General features: G+C 42.6%; 1 protein-coding gene, 1 non-coding gene and 1 pseudogene across 52 annotated transcripts in view; 2 read left to right on the top strand and 1 right to left on the bottom strand.

The window, feature by feature from the left end:
• Positions 1-22,563, bottom strand: part of LOC128928144 (general transcription factor 3C polypeptide 1) — a 150,012-nt gene extending 127,449 nt beyond the window's left edge. For 47 of the 50 annotated variants that reach the window (XM_078338600.1, XM_078338599.1, XM_078338603.1 and 44 more), the window contains exons 1-2: positions 22,286-22,563; positions 10,424-10,552 (exon numbers count right to left, since the gene is read on the bottom strand). The gene's annotated coding sequence lies outside the window, so the exon portion shown is untranslated. Of the gene's footprint in view, positions 1-2,155; positions 2,199-2,311; positions 7,329-10,423; positions 10,553-22,285 lie in introns of those variants that run through there. The other 3 variants (XM_078338597.1, XM_078338602.1, XM_078338640.1) reach the window with 2 other exon arrangements.
• LOC118144103 (rho guanine nucleotide exchange factor 33 pseudogene) lies at positions 4,046-8,218 on the top strand (annotated as a pseudogene). Its single transcript, XR_013522629.1, has one exon. The product of XR_013522629.1 is annotated as a rho guanine nucleotide exchange factor 33 pseudogene (transcript).
• A 184-nt stretch (positions 22,564-22,747) lies between the features above and the next one.
• The window catches only part of LOC108590018 (unconventional myosin-XV), a 75,879-nt gene continuing 74,400 nt past the window's right edge, over positions 22,748-24,226 (top strand). The window contains exon 1 of the transcript XR_013522627.1: positions 22,748-22,884. This is a non-coding gene — a transcript (unconventional myosin-XV). The remainder of the gene's footprint in view (positions 22,885-24,226) is intronic.

Raw genomic sequence — 24,226 nt, 5'->3', positions numbered from 1 at the left:
ACTGCGAGTGTGTTAGAATACAACACAAACAAACAACAACAAAAACAAGCACAAGGAAGAAGCCTGGAAGAAAATGTCCTGAAAATAATCTAAAAAAGTCATTCTCGTTTAAATAGGAAAAAGGTGGTTTCTGAGGCTGGGAAGTGGAAGAGAAGGAATGAAGAAAGGAGAGAGGCTGAGCAAAGGCTGTAATCTTAGTTAGACCAGAGGAGTAAGTGTTAATGCTCTAAAACTGCATGGTGACCGCAGTTACACAGTTTGAAATTACTAAGTAATAGATTTTTAACATTCTTCTTGCCAAAAAAAGAAGTTGGTGAGATGACAGATATGTTGGTTAACTTGATTTTGTCTTTCCTCAATGGACACATATATCAAAACATCACACTGTACCCCATAAATATACAAAATTATTATTTATCAATTAAAACAAAGAAATATGAAAATCCCCAAAGAGTAGCTCTGTCTGTTATACAACGAGCCATCACCAGTATTATCAACGGGACACCATCTCGATTGTTGAAGGAAATAATCTTGGTAGATGATTTCAGCTCAAATGGTGAGCAACATGATAAAGAATAATTGTAAAAATCATCACTTGTTATCTGTGCTTGGCTGGAAAGAGGTTTGGCTTAGAGTTTAGGACACCCTGGGTTTCTCTTGTAGGGAAAACAAGAAGATTATTAGTTGAGGGTCTATTTGTGCTAGCCACATTTAATCTTCACAAGTCAAGACAGAGGATAATTATCTCAATTACACAGATGAGGAAACTAAGACTTTGAGAGATCACACACTGTGCTTAAACTGGACTGCAAGCCAGTGGCAGAACTGGGGGTTAGGCCAGGACTGTGTGTCTCCAAATCTACCTGCACACCTCAAAGTCACCATGAAGGAGACTGTGGGGTGAAACAGAGTCTAGAGGAGGACCCTAGATGCCAGGAAGGGACCTGGAGTTGCTCTTTCTGAGGAATAGACCACTCTTCCTGGATCACTAAGCCTGAAGAAAAGAGAGCTTTGGGTGCTGACTCTTCAAAATGGTAACAGCTCTTGCCCACAGGGTGCCCCCTGCCCTGAGTCTAGCACACCCAAGGAAGAGATGTGGAAGACAGTGGACCTGAGTCCTCATTTTCTGAGTTCATAATCCAGGCTTCTCCTTTATAAGTGTTATGTCCTTGGGTAACTCAACGTCTTCATGCTCTGGCTTTCTTATACACTAAATATGAAATGTTGATAATGACTGTTTTATGAACTATAGTGAGAATTAAATGAGATCATCATGGTAGCTAACATTGCTTGTTCTAAGCACCTTATATGTATTAACTATTTTAATCATTACAACCACCCTATGAGGAAGGAACCACTTTTTGACCCATTATACAGATGCACAAAACTAAGGCATGAACTAATGAAGGAACTTTTTCAATATCCCGCTGCTGGTAAGTGACAGAATTGAGATTTGACCGTGAACTTCAGAGTCCTGAGCCCTAGTTCTACCCACTATGTTTCTATTATAATACATGAATTATGGGCTGGGCGCAGTGGCTCACACCTGTAATCCAGCACTTTGGGAGGCTCAGGCTGGTGGATCACAAGGTTTGAGACCAGTCTGACCAACATGGTAAAACCCTGTCCCTACTAAAAATATAAAAATTAGCCAGGCGTGGTGCTATGCACCTGTAATCCCAGCTACTCGGGAGGCTGAGGCAGAAGAATCGCTTTAATCCAAGAGGCAGAGGTCGTAGTGAGCCTTGAGTGTGCCATTGCACTCCAGCCTTGGTGACAGAGCAAGACTCTGTCTCAAAACAAAAACAAAAACAAAACCCAAAAATATAAATTATGTAAAGCATTTAGCATTTAGCACGTGGTAGCCTCTCACCAAGTGTTGGCTCTTAGTTTTATTGATTTTGTGCAACAAATAAAAGAGAGCAGAATTAAGTTACGAAAACTTAAAGTAGAGGTTCGGGCTAGCAGTAAGGAAAAGTTTTCTGACTATGAGTGCTATGAAATGGCAGCTCCTTGGAGGCAGAATATGTTCCTTCTCTGGGGATCCGTAAGTACAAGATAGGTTATTGTACTTTCAACCTGTCTCTCAGGAGAGAGAACAAACAAAATGATTGCTTAACCTTCCTTTTTAGACTTCCACACTAAAAATACTTACCTTCATCCTTTGCATACCTTCCTCTCTTGTACTTCCAATGGAACTAAACAAAAAATAAGAAGGTACAATTCTTGGAGTAAAATTCCACTGAAAACCAGAGAAAAGAGACAGGCTTCATTCATTTCTGGGCATGGAGACTGTTAGCAAGTTGCATACCTGGTTTTCCAAGCCAAAAATAGGAGCTTGATTAGAAAGACCTCTGCCCTGGGCTTCTGAAGACACTGGCTCTGCTCCCTGGCAGAGACAACCTTAGGCAAGTCCCCTCACCTCTTTGGGACTCAGGGTCTTCATGAGGCAAACTCAAGGGTTGAGCTGGAATACTGTGAAAGATATCTTATTCTGTGGAAAAAAATCAATCAGCTTATACCTCTGTGTTCCATGGGGTATAGATATGACTCAATTTAGGACTTTTTCCTGTGGAACGATAAAATAAAAAAAATCCAAGATTAGAAACACAGGGTGGACACATAAAGAAAAACCAATGCTGGGCACGGTGGCTCACGCCTGTAATCCCAGCACTTTGGGAGGCCGAGATGGATGGATCACGAGGTCAGGAGTTCAAGACCAGCCTGGCCAACATGGTAAAACCCCATCTCCAAAAAAAAGAAAGAAAGAAAGCTTTCTTATTGTTCTAAATTACACTCCATCGTAACACATTCTTTGGGTCTGAAGCCAATTTTTGTTTTCCACAGAGATGATTTGTTTGGATGGTCACAGAAGAGGGGACTGTCAGCCATTCTCTGGTGTTACAGGGACAGGAATTAGAGAGTCTTTCTCATTAACCACAGAAACACCAGCCAAATTGGGCCTACACCAGGCACAACTCGAATATCTGTTTTATGTTAAACAGGAAAATAAATGGAACTCTCTACTATGCATGTCAAAAGAGAAACTCACTATGCATGTGAATGTGGGGGCAACTGATTCAACCACTTCAAACCTCAGTTTCTGCACTTGTAACATCAGGAAATAATGGTGTCTACCTGGTAGGGCCAGTTTTGGGATTAAATCATGTGCGTAAAGGGCTCAGGAGAGAGCCTGTTCCCATTACATGCTAGCTAGTATTCTGCTCCTCGCCTATGGCCTATCTCGGTATTATTTGTAGCACTTTTGAAATGCCACAACCTGGTGCCAGAGCTTTGCCTGTTTTCTGTCTTTCCCTAGATGTTAAGCTTTATTCACATCACTCAAATGTTAAATGCCACTCACATGTTCGGTGAGATCTAAGCTTTTTAGAAATTAGATCAAGGTAGGTGGAATGCTGTATTTTCTCCCTGATTTTAGGAAAATGACACAATCAACAACTACATGTTGAGTTTCTACCATGTGCCGGCACTAGGCAGGGAAAAGGATGTCAGAGAGTTCAAGAAGTTTCCATGTTAATTAATGAGGCAAGACCATCTGTGGAAAGACATGTCAATGTGTGGAGAATAATGTGACAAACCCGGTGAACTGTCAGTGAGCATCAGAAAGCACAGAGAGGGGGGCGTGATGATCTAAGGAGGCTTCCTGGAGGAGATGGGCTTGCATTGGGACTTGAAGGCTTCATAGGGCTTGAGACAGCAGAGTAAATGAAGGACAACTCAGAAACTGGGTTGGGGTGGATAACTAGGGAATGCAGAAAGAACGGTGTGAACAAAAATGAGGAATCCAGAAGCCCCCTGAGCTGACCAGCTTGAAATAACAGGTTTGGGGAAGAGACCAGCAGGAGGGCAAAGCTGGGAAGGAGCATAGGTTGTCTTCAGAAGACCTGTTGAGGCATCCTTAATTTTTGCGCTATACGATAGGCATTATTTCTCAGGAGGTGACTCAGAATCTACAGTCATAAAAATTTGGAGTTGGAAGGATCCTGAATATCTGGTACTTTTGTTGAGTTTATATATATACACCTTTTTTTTTTTTTTTTTTTTTTTTTTTTTTTTCTAAAAAAGAGTCAGAGTTTTACTCTGTTGCCCAGGCTGGTCTCGATCTCCTGGGCTCTGGCAATCCTCCACCTTGGCCTCCCAAAGTGCTGGAATTACAGGCATGAGCCACCATGCCCACCATGGTACTTTTTTCTTAAGTTGAGAAAACAAACACATCTAATGGGAAGTGACACAGAATAATGTAGTGATCAAATTAGAATCTAGATATTCGGGTTCAGGGGCACCTCCTGTGGATTACTGAGCAAAAATAGTGCCTGGGTAGGTATACAGACTGGCCACCTTGGCTACCCCAGCTTACTCCCAGAGGAAGCAAACAGCCTGTTTAGCTTCTGGCTCTGTTTAGCACCTTTAATAATTGAGATAATCATTCTTGAGTGCAGCAGATCTAAAATGGGTCAAGTTTTACTGCCACAGTCACGTGGGTGCCATAGTCAGTGTAGGTCTCACAAATACGCTCTTCTTTTGAGAGAGGGGCCAGCAAGAATCTCATTCCTTGGCTATGGGATTCTATGCAGAGAGAAGAGATGGAGGGAGGACTTGATCAATCCAACCAGGTACTCACAGAGTTCTTGACACAATGTGTCCTGGTGGCTAAAGACAGCATAGGCTCATGTCCAGGACATGCCACTCACTAGATATGTGACTCAGAAAAGTTTTTAAAACTCTTTGTGCCTCAGTTTCTTCATCTGCACAGTGGGAATATTGTAGTGTCTACCACATGAGATTCTTTCAGAATTAAATTAATCGATTTTTATCAATGAGTAACTCAGGGTCATACTGCTCAGTGATTTGCATTCAGGTTTTTTTCTTACATGTGAGGAAGTCAGCAGTAGGCTGAGCCAAGGAGCAAAGCCATAGAAAAGCTTTATTAAAAGAGAGGGAAGAACTCTTCTGATTGAACTTCTAGAGAAATCAGGAAGAAGACTTCAAAAAAAATGATATGATGTCTCCCAGTGGAGACAGGGCACGAGGTGCAGGGAGGAAGTGGCCTAAGCCAGGACGATGAGGATGCAATGTTGAAGAATAAGTGGGAGAAGAGAAGTAACCGGCACTATGGAAAAAACCAAAACAAAGCAAGGAGAGAATGAACATATGCCGGTGAATAATCCTTCCACGCAGATTTACCAGTTGCAGGCCCTAGCCTCTGAACTCAAAACTGGTTTCACAGAAGCAATGCAAGAACTGTCAAGAATTCAACATGGAGAATATGCTTTGGAAGAAAAGGTTAAGAGCTGCAGATGTTCCATGGAAGAAAAAGTTACTGAGATGAAGAATTCATTAAACTATTTCAAGGAAGAGCTGAGCAATGCCATGTCAATGATCCAAGCCATCACTTCCAAACAAGAAGAAATGCAACAGAAAATCGAACAGCTTCAACAGGAGAAGCGAAGAGAATCTCGGAAAGTTAAAGCCAAGAAAACTCAGAAAGAAGAACACAGCTCACAGGCCGGGCCTGCACAAGCACAAGGAAGTCCTTTTCGTTCAATCAATATCCCTGAGCCTGTTCTTCCAAGCGAAGACTTTACCAACCTTTTGCCTTCTCAGGCCTATGAAAAAGGACATGAACGGCCGGGCGCGGTGGCTCACACCTGTAATCCCAGCACTTTGGGAGGCCGAGGCGGGTGGATCACGAGGTCAAGAGATCGAGACCATCCTGGTCAACAAGCCCAAGATTCCAGATCTGTTCATGTAGGAGACAGTAATGTGAAGGCAATGATGGGTCCTGGAGTGAACCCAACAACTCCAGAAGCAGAAGAAAACCTCAAGTCTTGCCTCTCGGCTGAGATCCAGCCCAAAGGCCATCTCCCATCTGGCATGTGGAGGCAGCCTAAGGATGGTAAAGAATGGGGTGAAGAATACGTCACCAAAGACCACCCGGATAAACTCAAGGAGGCCAGCCAGGGTAGACACAGCTCCTTGGAAAACGTTTTATGTGAAACCTCCTTAGCTGCTAAAAGACAGACTGTGGCCCTGGAATTGCTTGAATCTGAAAGAAAATATGTCATTAACATCTCTCTGATCTTGAAGATAAAAGCCACATTCCAGGGGTCTGATGGAAAGAGGAATTCCAAAGAGAGAAGCCTCTTCCCTGGCTCTTTACGGTACCTTGTCCAGCAGCACCTGGATCTGCTTCACGCACTGCAGGAAAGGGTCCTGAAGTGGCCACGCCAAGGCGTCCTTGGAGATTTATTCCTTAAGTTAACAAATGATGAGAATAATTTCTTGGATTATTACGTTGCCTACCTGAGGGACCTGCCTGAGTGCATCTCATTGGTTCATGTTGTAGTCCTGAAAGAGGGTGATGAAGAGATTAAATCTGACATCTACACGTTGTTTTTCCACATAGTCCAGCGCATCCCGGAATATCTGATACATCTGCAGAATGTCCTGAAGTTCACAGAGCAGGAGCACCCTGACTATTATCTACTCCTGGTGTGCGTCCAGCGCCTCCGAGTATTTATCTCACACTACACCCTGCTGTTTCAATGCAATGAAGATTTGCTTATTCAGAAACGGAAAAAGCTCAAGAAGTCATCCATGGCGAAGCTGTACAAAGGGCTGGCTTCCCAGTGTGCCAATGCCGGGCAAGATGCTTCCCCCACTGCAGGTCCTGAGGCTGTCCGTGACACTGGGATCCACTCAGAAGAGATGCTGCAACCCTACCCTTCTGCTCCCAGTTCTGGCCCTACCGTCACACATCTGATGCCCCCAGTGAAGAAAAGCCAACAGCAGCAAAGCCTGATGGAGAGCATGCAGCCCGGGAAGCCCAGTGACTGGGAGCTGGAGGGCAGGAAGCACGAGCGGCCCGAGAGCCTCCTGGCGCCCACGCAGTTCTGCGCGGCCGAGCAGGACGTGAAGGCGTTGGCCGGGCCCCTGCAGGCCATCCCGGAGATGGACTTCGACCCCTCTCCGGCCGAACCGCTGGGCAACGTGGAGCGCTCCCTGCGTGCCCCGGCCGAGCTCCTGCCCGATGCCCGCGGCTTCGTGCCGGCGGCCTACGAGGAGTTCGAGTACGGCGGCGAGATCTTCGCGCTGCCTGCGCCCTACGACGAGGAGCCGTTCCAGGCCCCGGCCCTCTTCGAGAACTGCTCGCCCGCCTCCTCCGAGTCCAGCCTGGACATCTGCTTCCTGCGGCCCGTCAGCTTCGCCATGGAGGCCGAGCGGCCGGAGCACCCGCTGCAGCCGCTACCCAAGAGCGCCACGTCGCCCGCGGGCAGCAGCGGCGCCTACAAGCTGGAGGCGGCCGCGGCGCAGGCGCAGGCGCACGGCAAGGCCAAGCCGCTGAGCCGCTCGCTCAAGGAGTTCCCGCGTGCGCCGCCCGCCGACGGCGTGGCCCCGCGCCTCTACAGCACGCGCAGCAGTAGCGGCGGCCGCGCGCCCATCAAGGCCGAGCGCGCTGCACAGCCGCACGGCCCGGCCGCTGCAGCTGTTGCCGCCCGCGGCGCGCCCCGGACTTTCCCCCCCCAACAGAGGTCCCAAAGCGAAAAACAGACCTATTTGGAAGTAAGGAGGGAGATGCATTTAGAAGATACTACCAGATTCTGTCCCAAAGAAGAAAGAGAAAGTGAACAAACATCTTTCAGCGATCAAAATCCCAGGCAAGACCAGAAAGGGGGCTTTCGCAGCTCCTTCCGCAAGCTCTTTAAAAAGAAATTTTAGGTCCAGTGGATCAGAATACAGGGAAAAAACTAATGAGAATCTCTCAATGGATCCTTCACCCACCAAACAAGATTTCTTCAGAAACCGACTTGCTCTTGCAAATGACCTTGACCAAGGAACAGCTGTGTAAAACATACTTAAAGTTGTATTGTCAAGTGGTAAGATGAGGATAAAAAGCTTGTATATATCTGTGTAGGAATATATATATATACACACACATATATATATATATATATCGATGTATAAATCCCTGAGGAAAACTAATATAAATACATATGAAACTAAATCAACATACAAGACATTGAAGAGATGAAGATTAGTTTCTGGTTAAGATCTGGCTTTTTGAACCTCACCACTGGGGAAAAGGGAAATGAAGACTTTTCACATCATTACAGAAAAACACAATAAATTTGAAGGAAAATAAACGTTTGTAAGAATGAAAAAAAAAAAAAAAAAAAAGAGAGGGAAGAGAGAAAAGAAAACCACCTGTAAACAGTCCAGGAATAGTGAATCTTGTTTGCATAATTTTTGAGCTCAACTCACTAGCTAGAAGCTGGCAAAGAGATTAATTTGTGCATTCTGTCCCAGTTGGTCCTTAAGTAGATCAACTGGAAATATCTAAAACAAAACAATTTTAGTCATTTATGGATTTTCCAGAAAGTCTTGAGAGTTTAGTTATGAAGATGTTTCAGGCCTTCCTGCAGTGTTTTCCATCAGCCTCTGTACCTTAGTTAGGCTAGGTCTGTCCTACTCATTCTCTCAAGAACCTCTCAATGTTAAGAAGCACCTGTGACAGTGCCTAACAGGTAGTAAGCAGTATTATCATTCTAAGATAGGTTAACTGTGAGGGCAAGGAAATTAGGAATGATCACAGTACACTTCAGGTGAAAGCGAGAAGAGAGGCAGGCACAGAGGAACTACTACTATTCTAGTTGACTCTTAGAATTGCCCATTTTATGCTGGAGATAGTCCAGCCACTATTATAGAGTAGTATAAACCTTCTGCATCAAACTGATTATTGCACTCAGATTTCTATAGGTGTGCACTTGGTTGACAGGAGAACAAAAGGTACACTTGGATGAGAAAATTAAACTTTATAACCAGAAGTGTCCAGGACCACTGAAAATAATACAGCACCCTGAGAGGGAAGGTCTTGCTCAAGCCCGTAACAGTGGCTGGGAAGCTGCCACAGCAGATGTGGTCGCCATCTTGGACGCTCACATTGAAGTCAATGTTGGATGATAAGGCTCAAGGAGGCTGATTCTTCTGGGAAGGGCAGACAGGAGATCTTGGGCATGTATTAAACACAAGACAGAATACTGTGGACATAGGGAAAGTCAGCACCAGACCTTAAACAAAGGGGAACTCCAAAAGAGCATGCTTTTATGCACGCATTTTGCTTGGCTAAGAGAAGCAGCATGGTGGAGAGTATCGACAGTTGGATCATAACTCTGACTGTCAAATACTTTGTGAATTTTAATAAGTCACTTCACTTAACTAGACATTGTATCTTTAACTGTAAAGATGAAGAGATTAGCCTTTGTTTATTTTAAAGATTTTTCCCCAGCCCTGAAATGACATGATATGATCAAGAGAGCTATGTTCTTTAAAAAATGTGAAGAATCAGACAGGAAAGAAGCATCATTTTGGAAACAGGGAGAACCAAGAGATAACATAAATTCAAGGAGTAATATAAATACTGATAATCCTGCTTCACAATGGCCTGGGGGTGCTCCTTGGGTACTAATTTCAAACCTGTTCTTGACACGGGTTGGCTGCTAGCAGCCTCGGCTACCTCAAAAGGTACAGAGATTCTCTGGACTCTGCAGAGTTCTACTCACAACTTAGCACAGCCTAAATGGAGGAGGTGCTCAATGTTAGGGCAAGGTGCTTGGAGCAGCTTGCTGCACACTCTTCTTCTAGGGCAGAGCCAATCTTGGCACGGATTCAGGAAGACCAGACCATGACTGTGTCTCCTGTGTTTGACAACATTCATTTTGACACCTTTGAACTGGATAAGTATCAACTGGCAGTTGATGGGTTTAACTGGGAACTCTGGTGCTGCTACGATGCACTGCCCCAAGCCTGGATTGATCTGCATGATGTCACTGCCCCAGTGAACTAAGTCTGAGCAGGTTCAGGGAACGTGGGTAGCACCTGGGAAGGCGGGGATGAACTGCATGGATTTTGTTTATCTTTGGTGCTAGTAATTGGGGTGAGGAAGGGAGGGGTTGAGGTAAAGGACAAGGGATAGAGGGAAAAAACCCCAATGAGTTATCCCGGTTAAGAAATCACAGACACACTGGGCTATTTAGAGACTTTCAGGCAAAAATCAAGCCTTCATAGCTTGCTAATCAAGCCTTCATAGCCTGCTAATGCTTGGCCCAAATTCTTTCCAAAATTTAAAATTCTTTTAGTCATTTTAAAATGAAAATGTCCCCAAATTTAAAATTTTGGAAAGCATTTGGGCCATTTCAAACATTAGCAGGCTATGAAGTAAGGATATCTAGATGAAAAAGATGTAATTTCAATGTATTTTGAGAAGGGTTATGATAACACAGTGGGCCAGGGAAAGCTACATGCACTTAGTCCAGCCTGAGGGTTTAGGGAAGGCCTTCATGATAAGAACAGACTTAGATAGAGTTCTGAAGCCCAAATAATCATTGAGCATCCCACCCCTCACCTCCGTTCCTTGTGGAGAGATTAGTGACTCTTGCTGTGTGCTCTGTAGGAGTCCTTCAATCATGGGCATCTTCGCTGCTAACAGGCTCTTCCTGGGAGAGATCGGGTCTCTGGATGGTGGAATGCTCATCTATGGAGGAGAGAATGTGGAACTTAGCCTAAGGGTGGCTACATTTCCTTTCACTTTATGGGACAAAGTAGAAATGGAAAATGGAAAGTTAGAAGGACCCCTTGTTCTAGGATTCTGGAATTGACTCAAGGTGGATACGGTCTCATGTTTCCAAGTGACGGGACCAAGGATGGAGGCAATGGGACTTCTGGAGGGGATACTCCTGATACAGCCTTTATAATCTGGGAGGTATGGTGGGAAGCGGCCAAGCTGGGATTGAATCGATGTCCCTATTTCACTTGAGGACTCTGGGTACTTTCCAAGTATCTCCTGGGATAAACCAACCTTGGAGAAGACAACTTTCTAGAAGGCCAAAGACAGCAGAAACAGGAGTGGCAACATGCTCAGGGAATGCAGATGTGTGGGCAGCCAACCTGCTTCTGTACTGAGCAGCTGACATGATGGCCTGAGTGTGTGCTGAGATATAGTCTAATCTAAGACAAATAGTCAGGTTTTTATCATCTTATCACTGAAATTCTCAAACCCAGCCAGTCACAGTGGCTCACACCTGCAATTCCAGCACTTTGGGAGGCTGAGGCAGGCAGATCGCTTGAGCCCAAGAGTTTGAGGCCAGACCAGGCAACATAGTGAAATCTTGTCTCTGTTAAAAAAGCAAGAAAAAGAAAAAACAAATCCTCAAACCAGTGCTAGTTCTGACCAACTTTCGTGTGTCTGTAAAAATGCTGGCTTCATGCTTCAGCAGTGATGCCACTTGTCTGCCCCTGACAACTTCCCATGCTTGTTTAGGTCAAATGGACAACCTGAATTAAAAGTAATTTAATTTTAATTTTTTTGTGAGTATAAGTGTATATATTTAGGGCATACATGTGATGTTTTGATACAGGCACGCAATGAATAATAATCGAGTCATGGAGAATGGGGTATCCATCCCTCAAGCATTTATCATTTGTGTTACAAACAATCCAAGTATATCCTTTTAGTTATTTTAAAACGCAAAATTAAATTATTCTTAACTATAGTCATCCTATTGGGCCATCAAATAGTAGGTCTTATCTGTGTTATTCATTGTTTGTAACTATTACTCTTGTACCCTAACCATCCCCATCTCCCCCAACTACCTTGTAACGATCCTTCCACTCTTTATGTCCATGAGTTAAATTGTTTTGATTTTTAAATTTCAAATATAAGTGAGAAATACAGTGTTTTTCTTTCTGTGCCTGGCTTGTTTCACTTTACATAATGATCTCCAGTTCCATCCATGTTGTTGCAAGTGACAGAACCTCCTTCTTTCTTATTACAGCTGAATAGTACCGTATTGTGTGTATGGACTACATTTTCTTTATCTGTTCATCTGTTGACGGACACTCAGGTTGCTTCCGTATCTTGGCTGTGTGAATGGTGCTGCAACAAGCAAGAGTCAGATCTCTCTCTGATACACTGAGTCCCTTTCTTCCGGGTGTACACCCAGCAGTGGGATTGCTGAATCATAAGTAGCTCAATTTTTAGTGTTTTGTTTTGTTGTTCTCCATAGTGGTTGTACTAATCTACATTCCCACCAACAGTGGACGAGGGTTCCCTTTCTCCACATCCTCTCCAGCATTTGTTATTGCCTATCTTTTGGATATAAGCCATTTTAACTGGAGTGAGATGATATCTTACTGTAGTTTTGATTTGCATTTCTCTAATAACCAGTGATGTTGAGCATCTTGTCACATGGCTGTTTGCCATTGTATGTTTTCTTTTGAGAAATGTCTATTCCAATCTTTTGCCCATTTTTTGGTTGGATTATTTTTACCTATAGAGTGGTTTAAGTTCCTCAGATATTCTGGTTATTAATTCCTAGTCAGATGAGTGGTTTGCAAACATTTTATTCCATTTCGTGGGTTGTCTCTTCACTTCGTTGATTATATCTTTTGCTGTGCAGAAGCTTTTAAACTTGATGTTATTCCATTTGTCAATGTTAGCATTGGATGCCTGTGCTTGTGGGATATTGCTGAAGAAATCTTTGCCCAGGCCAGTGTCCTAGATATTTCCCCCATTTTTTCTCAAAATAGTTTCATAATTTGAGGCCTTAGATTTAAGTCTTTAATCCATTTTCATTTTGTTTTGGCATATGGTGAGAGATATGGACCTACTTTCATTCTTCTGCATATAAATATTCAGTTTTCCCAGCCCCATTTATTGAAGAGACTGTCTTTTCCCCTGTGTATGTTCTTGGCACCTTTGTCAAAAATGAGTTCACTGTGGGTGTATGGATTTGTTTCTGGGTTCTCTTTTCTGGTTCATTGGTCTATGTGTCTGTTTTTATGCCAGTATATTGCTTTGGGTAATGTGGACATTTTAATAATATTAATTCTTTCAATCCATGAACATGGAATATCTTGTCATTTCTTGGTGTCCTCTTCAATGTTTTTCATCATTGTTTTATAGTTTTCATTATAGAGATTGTTTTTTCTGCTTTGCTTAATTCCTAGGCATTTAATTTTATTTGTGGCTATTGTAAATGGGGTTACTTTAAAAAATTTCTTTTCAGATTGTTCACTATTGGCATACAGAAATGCTACTGATTTTTGTATGTTGATTTTCCATCCTGCAACTTCACTGAATTTATCAGTTCTAATAGTTTTTTTTTGTGTGTGGAGTCTTTAGGTTTTTCTCAATATAAGATTATGTCATCTGCAAACAAGGATGATTTGAACTTCATCCATTCCAATTTGGAAGCTTTTATTTCTTTTTCTTGTCTGATTGCTCTAGCTAGGACTTTCAGTAGTACATTGAATGACTGTGGTGAAAATGGGCATCTTTGTCATGTTTCAGAGCTTAGAGGAAAGGCTTTCAGTTTTTCCCTGTTCAGTGTGATATTAGCTGTGGGTTTGTTGTATATGGCTTTTATTATGTTAAGATATGTTTTCTTCTATGCCTAGTTTTTTTGAGAGGTTTAAAATTATGAATAGATGTTGAACTTGACTGAATCCTTTTTCAGCACCAATTGAAATGATCACATGGTTTTCATCCTTTATTCTGTTGATATGATGTTTCATATTGATTGATTTGCATATGTTGAACAATCTTTGCATCCCAAGGATAAATCGACTTGGTCATGATGAGTGACCTTTCCAATGTATTTTTGAATTGTTTGCTAATATTTTGCAAATATTTTGTGCCAATATTCATCAGAGATATTGGCCTATAGTCTTCTTTTCTTTTTTTTTTTCACGTGTCTTTGTCTAGTTTTAACATCAGGGTAATATTGGCCTCATAGAATGAGTTTGGAAGTATTCCCTTCTCTATTTTTGGAGAAGTTTAAGTAGGATGGTATTAGTTTTTCTTTATATGTTCAGTAGAAATCAGCAGTGAAACCATTGGGTCCCAGGTTTTCCTTTACTGGAAGACTTTATATTACAGCTTTGATCTCATTATTTGTTATTGGTCTGTTCAGGTTTGGAATTTTTGTTTTCCTGGTACAATATTGAACCAGGTTCAACGTGTCTAGAATTTGTCCATTTCTTCTAGATTTCCCAATTTATTGGCATATAGTTGCTTATAGTAGCCACTAATGATCCTTTGAATTTCTGCAGCATCACTTGTAATTTTTCATTTCTGATTATGTTTATTTAGATATTCTCTTTTTTTCTTAGCTTTGATAAAGTTTTGTCAATTTTGTTTAACTTTTCAAAAAACCAAATTTTTGTTTCTTTGATTTTTTTGTATTTTTAAATTACAATGTTATTTATTTCTGCTCTGATTTTATTATTTTTTTTTTCTATTTTTTAACATTCATTTTAAGTTTGGGGGTACTAGTGCAGGTTTGTTATATCAGTAAAGTTGTGTCATGTGGGTTTATTTTACAGATTATTTCATTACTTAGGCACTAAGCCTAGTACCCACTGGTTACTTTTTCCTGATCTTCTCCCTCCTCCCACTCTCCACCCTCCAAAAGGCCTCAGTGTGAGTTGTTCCCTCTTTGTGTCCATGTGTTCTCATCATTTAGTTTCCACTTAAATGTAAGAACATGTGGTATGTGGTTATCTGTTCTTATGTTATTTTGCTAAGGATAATGGCCTCCAGCTCCATCCACGTCCTTGCAAAGAAAATGATCTCAGTTTTTATGGCTGCATAGTATTCTATGATGTATATGCACCACGTTTTCGTCATCCAGTCTATGATTGAGGGGCATTTAGGTTGATTTCATGTCTTTGCAATTGTGAATAGTTCTACAATGAACATACACGTGCATGTGTCTGTATAATAGAATAATTTGTTTTCCTTTGGTATACACCCAGTAAAGAGATTGCTGGGTTGAATGGTATTTCTGTCTTTAGCTCTTTGAGAATCACCACACTGCCTTCTGCAATGGCTGAGCTAATTTACACTCCCATCAACAGTGTCCAAGCATTCTTTTTTCTTTACAATCTTGCCAGCATGTTATTTTTTATTTTTTTGAGATGAGGTCTTGCTCTGTTGCCCAGGCTGGAGTGCAGTGGTGGGATCTTGGCTTACTGTAACCTCTGTTTCCCAGGTTCAAGCAATTCACCTGCCTCAGCCTCTTGAGTAGCTGGGATTACAGGCGTGTGCCAACACACCCAGTTAATTTTTGTATTTTTAGTAGAGACATGGTTTCACCATGTTGGCCAGGCTGGTTTCAAACTCCTGACCTCGTGATCTGCCTGCCTCAGTCTTCCAAAGTGCTGGGATTACAGGCATGAGCCACCATGCCCAGCCAATTTTTTGACTTTTTAATAATAGCTACCTTACTTCAAACTATGCTACAGAGCTACAATAACCAAAACATCATGGTACTAGTACAAAAACGGACACATAGAACAATGGAACAGAATAGAGAACCCAGAAATCAGACTGCACACCTACAACTATCTGATCTTCAACAGACCTGACAAAAATAAGCAATGGGGAAAGGATTTCCTATTCAATAAATTGTGCTGGGATAACTGGCTAGCCACATGTAGAAGATTGAAATTGGACCCATTCTTTACACCATATACAAAATTAACTCTAGATGGATTAGAAACTTAAATGTAAAACCCAAAACTATAAAAACCCCAGAAGACAACCTAGGAAATACCATTCAGGACATAGGCATGGGCAAAGAGTTCATGACAAATATGCCAAAAGCAGTAGCAACAAAAGGAAACATTTACAAATGGTTTCTATTAATTATTTTCTATTACAATTTTAGGTTTGGTTTGTTCTTGCTTTTTTAGTTCTTTAAGATGCATCATTAGATTGTTTGAAGTTTTTACTCTTTTTGATGTAGGCACTTACAGCTATAAACAACCCTCTTATACCGTTTTTGCTGTATTCCATAGGTTTTGGTGTGCTGTGTTTCCATTATCATTTGCTTCAAAAACTTTTCCAATTTCCTCCTTAATTTATTCATTGACTCACCAGTCATTCAGGAGCATATTGTTAATTTCCATGTATCTGTATTGTTTTCCAAATTTCTCTTGTTATTGATGTCTGGTTTTATTCCACTGTGGTCAGAGAAGATACTTGCTATTATTTTTATTTTTGGAATATTTTAGGACCTGTTTTGTGACCTAACATATGATCCATCCCTGAGAATGATCCATGTGCTGAGGAAGATACTGTATATTCTGCAGCAGTTGGATGAATATCTGTAAATATCTATTAGATACATTTCATCTATAGTACAGATTAAGTCTGATGTTTCTTTACATATATATATATATAAATTTTATTGCACTTTTAAGTCTGATATTTCTTTGTTGATTTTCAGTCTGGAAGATATGTCCAGTGCTGAAAATAGGATGTTAAAATCTTTAGCTATTATTGTATTGGGGCCTATCTCTCTATATTTAGCTCTAATAATATTTGCTTTATATATCTGGATGCTCCAGTGTTTGCTCTAGGTGCATATAGATTTAAAGTTGCCTCTGGCTAAACTGATCACTTTATTATTATATACTGACCTTCTTTGCCTTATCTTACAGTTTTTGTCTTGAAACTTATTTCATCTGATATAAATATAGCTACTCCTGCTCTTTTTCGGTTCCCATTTTTATAGAATACCTTTTTTGATCCCTTTATTTTCAGCTTATTTGTGTTTTTATAGGTGAAGTATGTTTCTTATTGGCAACAGATCAGTGGGTCTTGTTTTTTCATTTATTCAGGCAGTCTATCTTGATTGGAGAGTTAAGTCCATTACATTCAATGTTGTTATTGATAAGTAAGGACTTATTTCTGCTTTTTTAAAAATCTGTTTTCTGGTTGTTTTGTGGTCTCTTCTTTCCTCTTTTTATCCTGTCTTCCTCTAGTGAAGGTGATTTTCTCTGTTGGTATGATTTAGTTTCTTGCTTTTAGTTTTTTGTGTATCTGTTGCATGTTTTTTGGCTTGAAGGATTCCCATGAGGCTTGCAATACTATCTTGTCACATATTATTTTGAGATGATAACAACTTAACACTATTTGCATAAACAAACAAGCAAACAAGCAAAGAAAAACTAATGAAAACTCTACATCTTGACATCCGGTTGCTTCTATTAAAAGAGGCAATGGAAAGTAGTGGAAATTACACAGGTATTGGAGACAGACAGACTTAAGTCAAAATCCTGCTTTGCCACTCAAGAGTTTGTGTGCAACATACAAGCCCTCTAAACCATGCCTGCTGCATCAAGCACCTAGTATGGTGAGTTGCACCCAGTTTACCCTTAATAAATGTTTAATGGTAAAAATGACAAAATAGGAATGTCAGGGTGGCATTGTAACAAACACTGACCCTTAGCGCTAGTGCTGTCTCTGCTAACTCACTGTGCACTAAGCTTCTATAAGATGACTTTTTTTCCCCTCCAAGCCCTGAAATTCTGTGCCTGTGACAAGGTGATCTCTGTTCCACTGTGGTGTCTGGAGGAACGAAGTAATTTCCCATCTAGAGTTTATTTCATTCCACTCTCTTTAATTTCTTTCTAACTGAAACTGATGACCCATAGTCATGTACTGTACCCAATAAGGACCCACTCAGGACTCCACATTTATGTTAACAAATGAACTTTGAGTTTCATCTGGGTTATATCTTAAGCCATAATCATTCTTTGGCAGAGAAAAATAACTTTTTTTAGATGGTTGTTGATACAGTTAGGCTTTGTGTCCCCACTCAAATCTCATCTTAAATTATAATCCCTGTAATCCTCACATGTCAAAGGAGAGGCCAGGTGAAGATAATTGAATCATGGGCGGGTTTCCCCCATGCTGTTCTCCCGATAGTGAGTTTTCATAAGATCTGATGGTTCTAAGTGTTTGGTAGTTCCTCCTGCACTCATTTCTCTTCCTGCCACCTTGTGAAGAGGGTACCTTGCTTTCCCTTTGCCTTCTGCCATGATTGTAATTTTCCAGAGGCCTCTCCAGCCATGTAAGTCATTTAAATTTAATTGTAAGTCAATTAAACTTCTTTCCTTTATAAATTACGCAGTCTCAGATAGTTCCTTATAGAAGTGTGAAAACAGACAAATACAGTGGTCTCGATCAGTTTTCCCATTTGTGAAATGAAGAGAAACATATTGTTTAATGTATTTCATAAGGATGATAGTACAGTCAAAATGTAAAAATGAATTTTATATGACTTTATAATAATATTAATTAGAATGCTCATTCAGCTTCTCTGACAGGCTAAAATAACAGAAACTTCAACATGATAGAAAGTAGTTTCTCTTTCCTATAACTTACTGCACATAAGCAGTTCAGGATTGATATGGCAGCTCGAGGGTGAGAGGGACCAAGAGTTTTAGTTTGTGGTCCAGCCACATTCAACACCATATTTGTATTCTAGCCAGTAGGAAGAGAAAAGGGGGAAAGAGAAAGCAAGCTCTTTCTTTCTAAGAGCACTATTTGAAAGTTGTGTATATTGTTTCTTTTCACATTCTATTGATCATTACCTGGTCACATGGCCACACCTGTGTGCAAAGGAGTCTGGGAAGTTTAGACTTTAGTTAGTGGGTTATGTGCCCAGATGTCTGTTCTGTAATTGTAGATGTAGAGCAGAATAGACATCAGGAGTGCACGTAGTCTCTAACATACAAAATACAAATGCAAAAAGAATTACTTACATATGATACTTAGCAAAGTCTTGAGGGTGGCCCCAGACTTTGTGGCTGGGTTTTCTTATCTACCAGAGCTTTAGGTGAATTTGGCTGGAACCCCAATTCTTCAACTTAGGACCCAAAGCCGTTATTTCTGAGTTCCTTATGCTTTGTTCTCCTCTTCCACATCTAGGCTGAGTCTCTCTGTTTTCATTCTCTCAAATACACATAGAACACTGCCATTTCAGTTTCTACAAGAAATTCTATTTCTTTAATATTTTGTAATCTTAAAAATGGACTTTTATTAAAATATACAGTCACCCTTTTTCCTTGGATCAAGCAGTTCTGCTTATATCCAGCTTCTTGGTTTGTGTGTTACTATTTGTGTTTTAAAACATCTAAGCACTTACTAAGATCTTTATCCAGTAGTAGATCTTGGACATCAGAGCTCCATGGAGTGCTTTATTCTGACATCTAGTGGCCATGGCAGGGATGGTGCTCATTAATGTGTGTAAATGGAGATGATAGGCAGAAAAAGTTAAGAAACACCAAAAGCATTGGCAACAAAAGCCAAAATAGACAAATGGGACCTAATCAAACTCCACAGCTTCTGCACAGCAAAAGAAACAGTCATTAGAGTGAATCGGCAACCAACAGAACGGGAAAAAATTTTCGCAGTTTACCCATCTGACAAAGGGCTGATATCAAGAATTTACAAAGAACTAAAAGAGATTTACAAGAAAAAACAAACAAGCCCATTCAAAAATGGGCAAAGGATATGAACAGACACTTTACAAAAGAAGATATATATGAGACCAACAAATATATGAAAAAGTGCTCATCATCACTTGTCATTAGAGAAATGCAAATCAAAACTACATTGAGATACCATCTCACACCAGTTAGAGTGGCGATCATTGAAAAGTCTGGAGACAGCAGATGCTGGAGAGGATGTGGAGAAATAGGAACACTTTTACACTGCTGGTGGGAGTGTAAATTAGTTCAACCATTGTGGAAGACAGTGTGGCGATTCCTCAAGGACCTAGAAATAGAAATTCCATTTGACCCAGCAATCCCATTACTGGGTATATACCCAAAGGACTATAAATCATTCTACTATAAGGACACATGCACACGAATGTTCATTGCAGCACTGTTTGCAATAGCAAAGACCTGGAACCAACCCAAATGCCCATCGATGATAGACTGGACTGGGAAAATGTGGCACATATACACCATGGAATACTATGCAGCAATCAAAAACGATGAGTTCATGTCCTTCGTAGGGACATGGATGAATCTGGAGAACATCATTCTCAGCAAACTGACACAAGAACAGAAAATGAAATACCGCATATTCTCATTCATAGGCAGGTGATGAACAATGAGAACACATGGACACAGGGAGGGGAGCACTACACACTGGGGTCTATTGGGGGGAATAGAGGAGGGACAGCGGGGGGGGAGAGTTGGGAAGGGATAGCATGGGGAGAAATGCCAGATGTTGGTGAAGGGGAGGATGGCAGCAGATCACACTGCCACGTGTGTACCTATGCAACTATCTTGCATGTTCTGCACATGTACCCCAAAACCTAAAATGCAATTAAAAAAAAAAGAAGGGAGATGGGGTGGGGTGTGGTGGCTCAAGCTTGTAGTCTCAGCACTCTGGAGGCTGAGGTGGACGGACTGCCTGAGATTGAGAGTTCAAGACCAGCCTGACCAACATGGAGAAACCTCGTCTCTACTAAAAATACAAAATTAGCTGGGTGTGGTGGTGTATGCCTGTAATCCCAGCTACTTGGGAGGCTGAGGCAGAAGAATCACTTGAACCTAGGAGGTAGAGGTTGCTGTGAGTTGGGCTTACACCATAGCACTCCAGTCTGGGCAACAAGAATGAACCTCTGTCTCAAAAACAACAAAACAACATTTGTTGAGCACCTTGTGTATTCATGCACTGTGCCAGAACTGAACATGTGACTGCCTGGGTTCACAGTGCAGCTCTGCCATTTACTAGCTGATAAACGTGGACAGGTTACTTAAAGGGGGATACCGGCATGGGGAGGATTAAATTTATGGAAAGTGTTAGGAGAGTGTATGGCACAAAGTAATATTATCATGAGAAGCTTAATGTCTCTATATGTGGGTGTGAGAAAGAGAGAGAAAAAAAGATAAATGATGAAAGGAGTTTAGCAACTGGGACTAAATTGGAAGAGCAGAGTTTGAAAAATTTTGGGGAAAGCTAATTATGAGCATTATTTCATAAACGGCAATCTTTTTGTTTCTTTTGAGACACTCACTCTATTCCCCAGGCTGGAGTGCAGTGGCGTGATCTAGGCTCATTGCAACTTCTGCCTCCCAGGTTCAAGTGATTCTCCTGCCTCAGCCTCCTGAGCATCTGGGATTACAGATGCACATCCCGCACCTGGCTAATTTTTGTATTTTTGGTAGAGACGGGGTTTCACCATGTTGGCCAGGCTGGTCTCAAACTCCTGACCTCAAGTGATCTGCCTGCCTCAGCCTCCTAAAGTGCTGGGATTACAGGCATGAGCCACCATGCCCAGCCTAGGCAATCTTGACTTTTAACTTGAATTTAAGATTTTTTTTATGCCAACAGTTAATTTTTTGCCCCTAATTTATGAGTTGAAAACCTTCATCAACTAGGAAAATTGGAGTAAGGTTGTATTCGATTTTTGAATGTTTGGCTAGAAAGAATAATACCTGAGTGCAAGTGGGATGTAACCTCCACATGATTCTGGGGACCAATGAGGAGAGCCAGAGAAGGATAACAAAAGAGAAGGTGTACCTCAAGTTATCTCAGAGCCTGCCGTAGCTGATTCCTTGCTATGGCATTTAATCCTGCTGACAACTCATGCTGACAACTCAAATAGTGGTTGTGCCCTTTTCGCAGATGAATAAATTGGGGCTCGACCTACTCCATCATTCCACAGCTGGCAGCCAGGGGCAAAGCATCACGGGGTCACTTTGGTGTCTGTCTGCCACACTGCCCTATGTCTAGTGTGCAGGCAGAGAAGGGGCAGGAGAAACTTAGTGCAGTGAGAGTGGCTCAGGGTATGGCACCTCTCAGGACATGGGCACTTTCCTTGGGGATAAGGGAGCAGAGGCTGCCCCTCCTTTGGTCCATTTAGGAAGACTTCCTGAAGGAAGTATGATTTCAGCAGTTGTTTGGATGTCAGGAGAGAAGCAGTTTGGTAAACTTCTAAGAAATGATGAGTCAGATAAGAAGGATAGGAGGCAATATAAAGACAGGAGTGGGAGGACTGAATATACATTCTTTAAAAATGGTTCTAAAATGTAGTCTCCTGTGTCAGTAAGCTATGCAATTCACTGACTGTGAAGCACAGGTGATCTTTTTTGTCTTCTGCAGGTGTGGCAGTGTGGAGGGAAGATCGAGGTTTTGCCCTGCTCCCGGATTGGTCACCTAGAGAGACAGCACAAGCCCTATGCCTTGGATCTGACCCCTGCCTTAAAGTGTAGTGCTCTGCGAGTGACTTGCCTTGAATTTCCTTGCCTGGAATTGCCCTGCCCTGCCCTGCCTTGCCATGCCTCGAATTGCCTTGCCTTGCCCTGCCTTGCCTTGCCCTGCCCTGCCCTGCCCTGCCCTGCTCATCCTGAGGTCCTGGGGTCCCTGGCTGGGAAAGGTATTAGGGGTCGCACGTACCTAGGCTGAGGCAAGAATACGTGTCCGGGGTAGCAGTGGCACTGGTAGCCCTTCACTGTCCATTGAGGAGCTTCTTCTGCGCGACCTTGCACTCCTGTCCACCAGGCGCTGGGAGGTTGGTGGGCAGCATCTGCTCTCTGAGTCGGGTCCCTGCCACACCTGGCCCTGCAGACTGGGAAATCTTAAAAGTCCTCTTTGGAGTTTATAGCTGACTGCAGCCAGTCGGGAGCCTGTCTATGCGGATGTACCGGCTCTGCAGCGGCTTCCATCACCAGCCTGCGCATGCGCGCTCCTGGAAGACCCAGCGGCACCGCCTCTACTTCCGACCGATTGGCTCCGAGTGAGGGGCCGGCCTCTGAAAACATCATGGCGGCGCGCCTCCGGTGACGTCACGGCGGGCGCCTCTGGTGACGTCACGGCGGGCGCCTCCGGTAACATCACGGCGCACGGAGACGGGCCTCCGGCGACGTCACAGAGGCGAGCCTTACGCGACTTCACACGAAGGTGTGTTGCCTAGGAGCTGTGTTGTCTTGTCCCCAGAGCAGAGTTCGGTAACCTCCATCTTCTGCTGCATCCTCTGTGCTGCTGGCTGGAGAAGGGTAGGTAACAAACTCCGACCCAGCACAGTATTTATGTGGGTTAAAAAATAGAAAAAGTGTGTCCGGACACTGGGGAGGTGGGAAGTTTTCTTCAGGCCAGGAGTTCAAGAGCAGCCTAGCAAAGTGGTGTGACCCCATTTCTGTAATCCCACCTCAGCCTCCCAGCTCGTTGAACCCCAAGGTTTAAGGCTGCAACGAGCCATAATTCTACCACGGCACTCCAGCCTGCGAGACTGAGGTAAACCATGTCTAAAAAAATAAAAAAGAAGGCCGAGGCGGGTGGATCACGAGGTCAAGAGATCGAGACCATCCTGGTCAACCTGGTGAAACCCCGTCTCTACTAAAAATACAAAAAAAATTAGCTGGGCATGGTGGCGCGTGCCTGTAATCCCAGCTATTCAGGAGGTTGAGGCGGGAGAATTGCTTGAACCCAGGAGGCGGAGGTTGCGGTGAGCCGAGATCGCGCCATTGCACTCCAGCCTGGGTAACAAGAGCGAAACTCCGTCTCAAAAAAAAATAAATAAATAAAAAAGAAAACTATCCAAGCGTGCAACATTGGGGGACTGCTTAAAGAAAAATTGAGGCTGCCTGGGCCCTGTAATCCCAGCATTTTGGGAGGCTGAGGCGGGATGATGGCTTGGAATCAGGAGTGTGAGACCAGCCTGAGCAACATGACAAAACCCCATCTCTACAAAAGATACAAAAAGTAGACAGGCACAGTGCATGCCTGACCTAATATTTTGTATTTTTTTGTAGAGATGGGAGGGGGAGATGCTCCCATTTTGCCCAAGCCGGTCTCGAACTCCTGAGTACAAGCCATCTTACCTTGGCCTTCAGAGTTGTTGGGATTAAAGGTGTGAGCCACGGCGCCCCACTTGGTTTAGGCTATTTAATAACAAAGTCCGTGGCTTGGCTTTCTGGCTCACACCTGTAATTCCAGCACTTTGGGAGGCCAAGGCAGGTGGATCACCTGAGGCCAGGAGTTCAAGATCAGTGTAGCCAACGTGATGAAACCCAGTTTCTACAAAAATTAGCGGCATGTGGTGGCACATGCCTGTAGTTCCAGCTACTCGGGAGGCTGAGACAGGAGAATTGCTTAAACCCAGGAGGCAGGGGTTGCAGTTAGTCGAGATCACATCACTGAACCCTAGCCTGGTTGACAGAGCGAGACTCCAGAGTTTGAGACCAGCCTGGGCAATGTAGTGAAACCCTGATTCTACAAAACAAATAAAAAAGGCAGGGGTAACTGTGTCCACTTGTGTCTTCTACCACTTAGGATGCTGAGGTAGGAGGATCACCTGAGGCCAGGAGCAGGTCTGCAGTGAGTAGGGTCATCCCACAG

This window comes from Callithrix jacchus, chromosome 9, assembly GCF_049354715.1.
Source record: "Callithrix jacchus isolate 240 chromosome 9, calJac240_pri, whole genome shotgun sequence".
Lineage (NCBI taxonomy): Eukaryota > Metazoa > Chordata > Mammalia > Primates > Cebidae > Callithrix > Callithrix jacchus.
The sequence above is the reverse complement of the archived record's forward strand: the minus strand, read 5'-3'. Positions and strand labels throughout refer to the sequence as shown.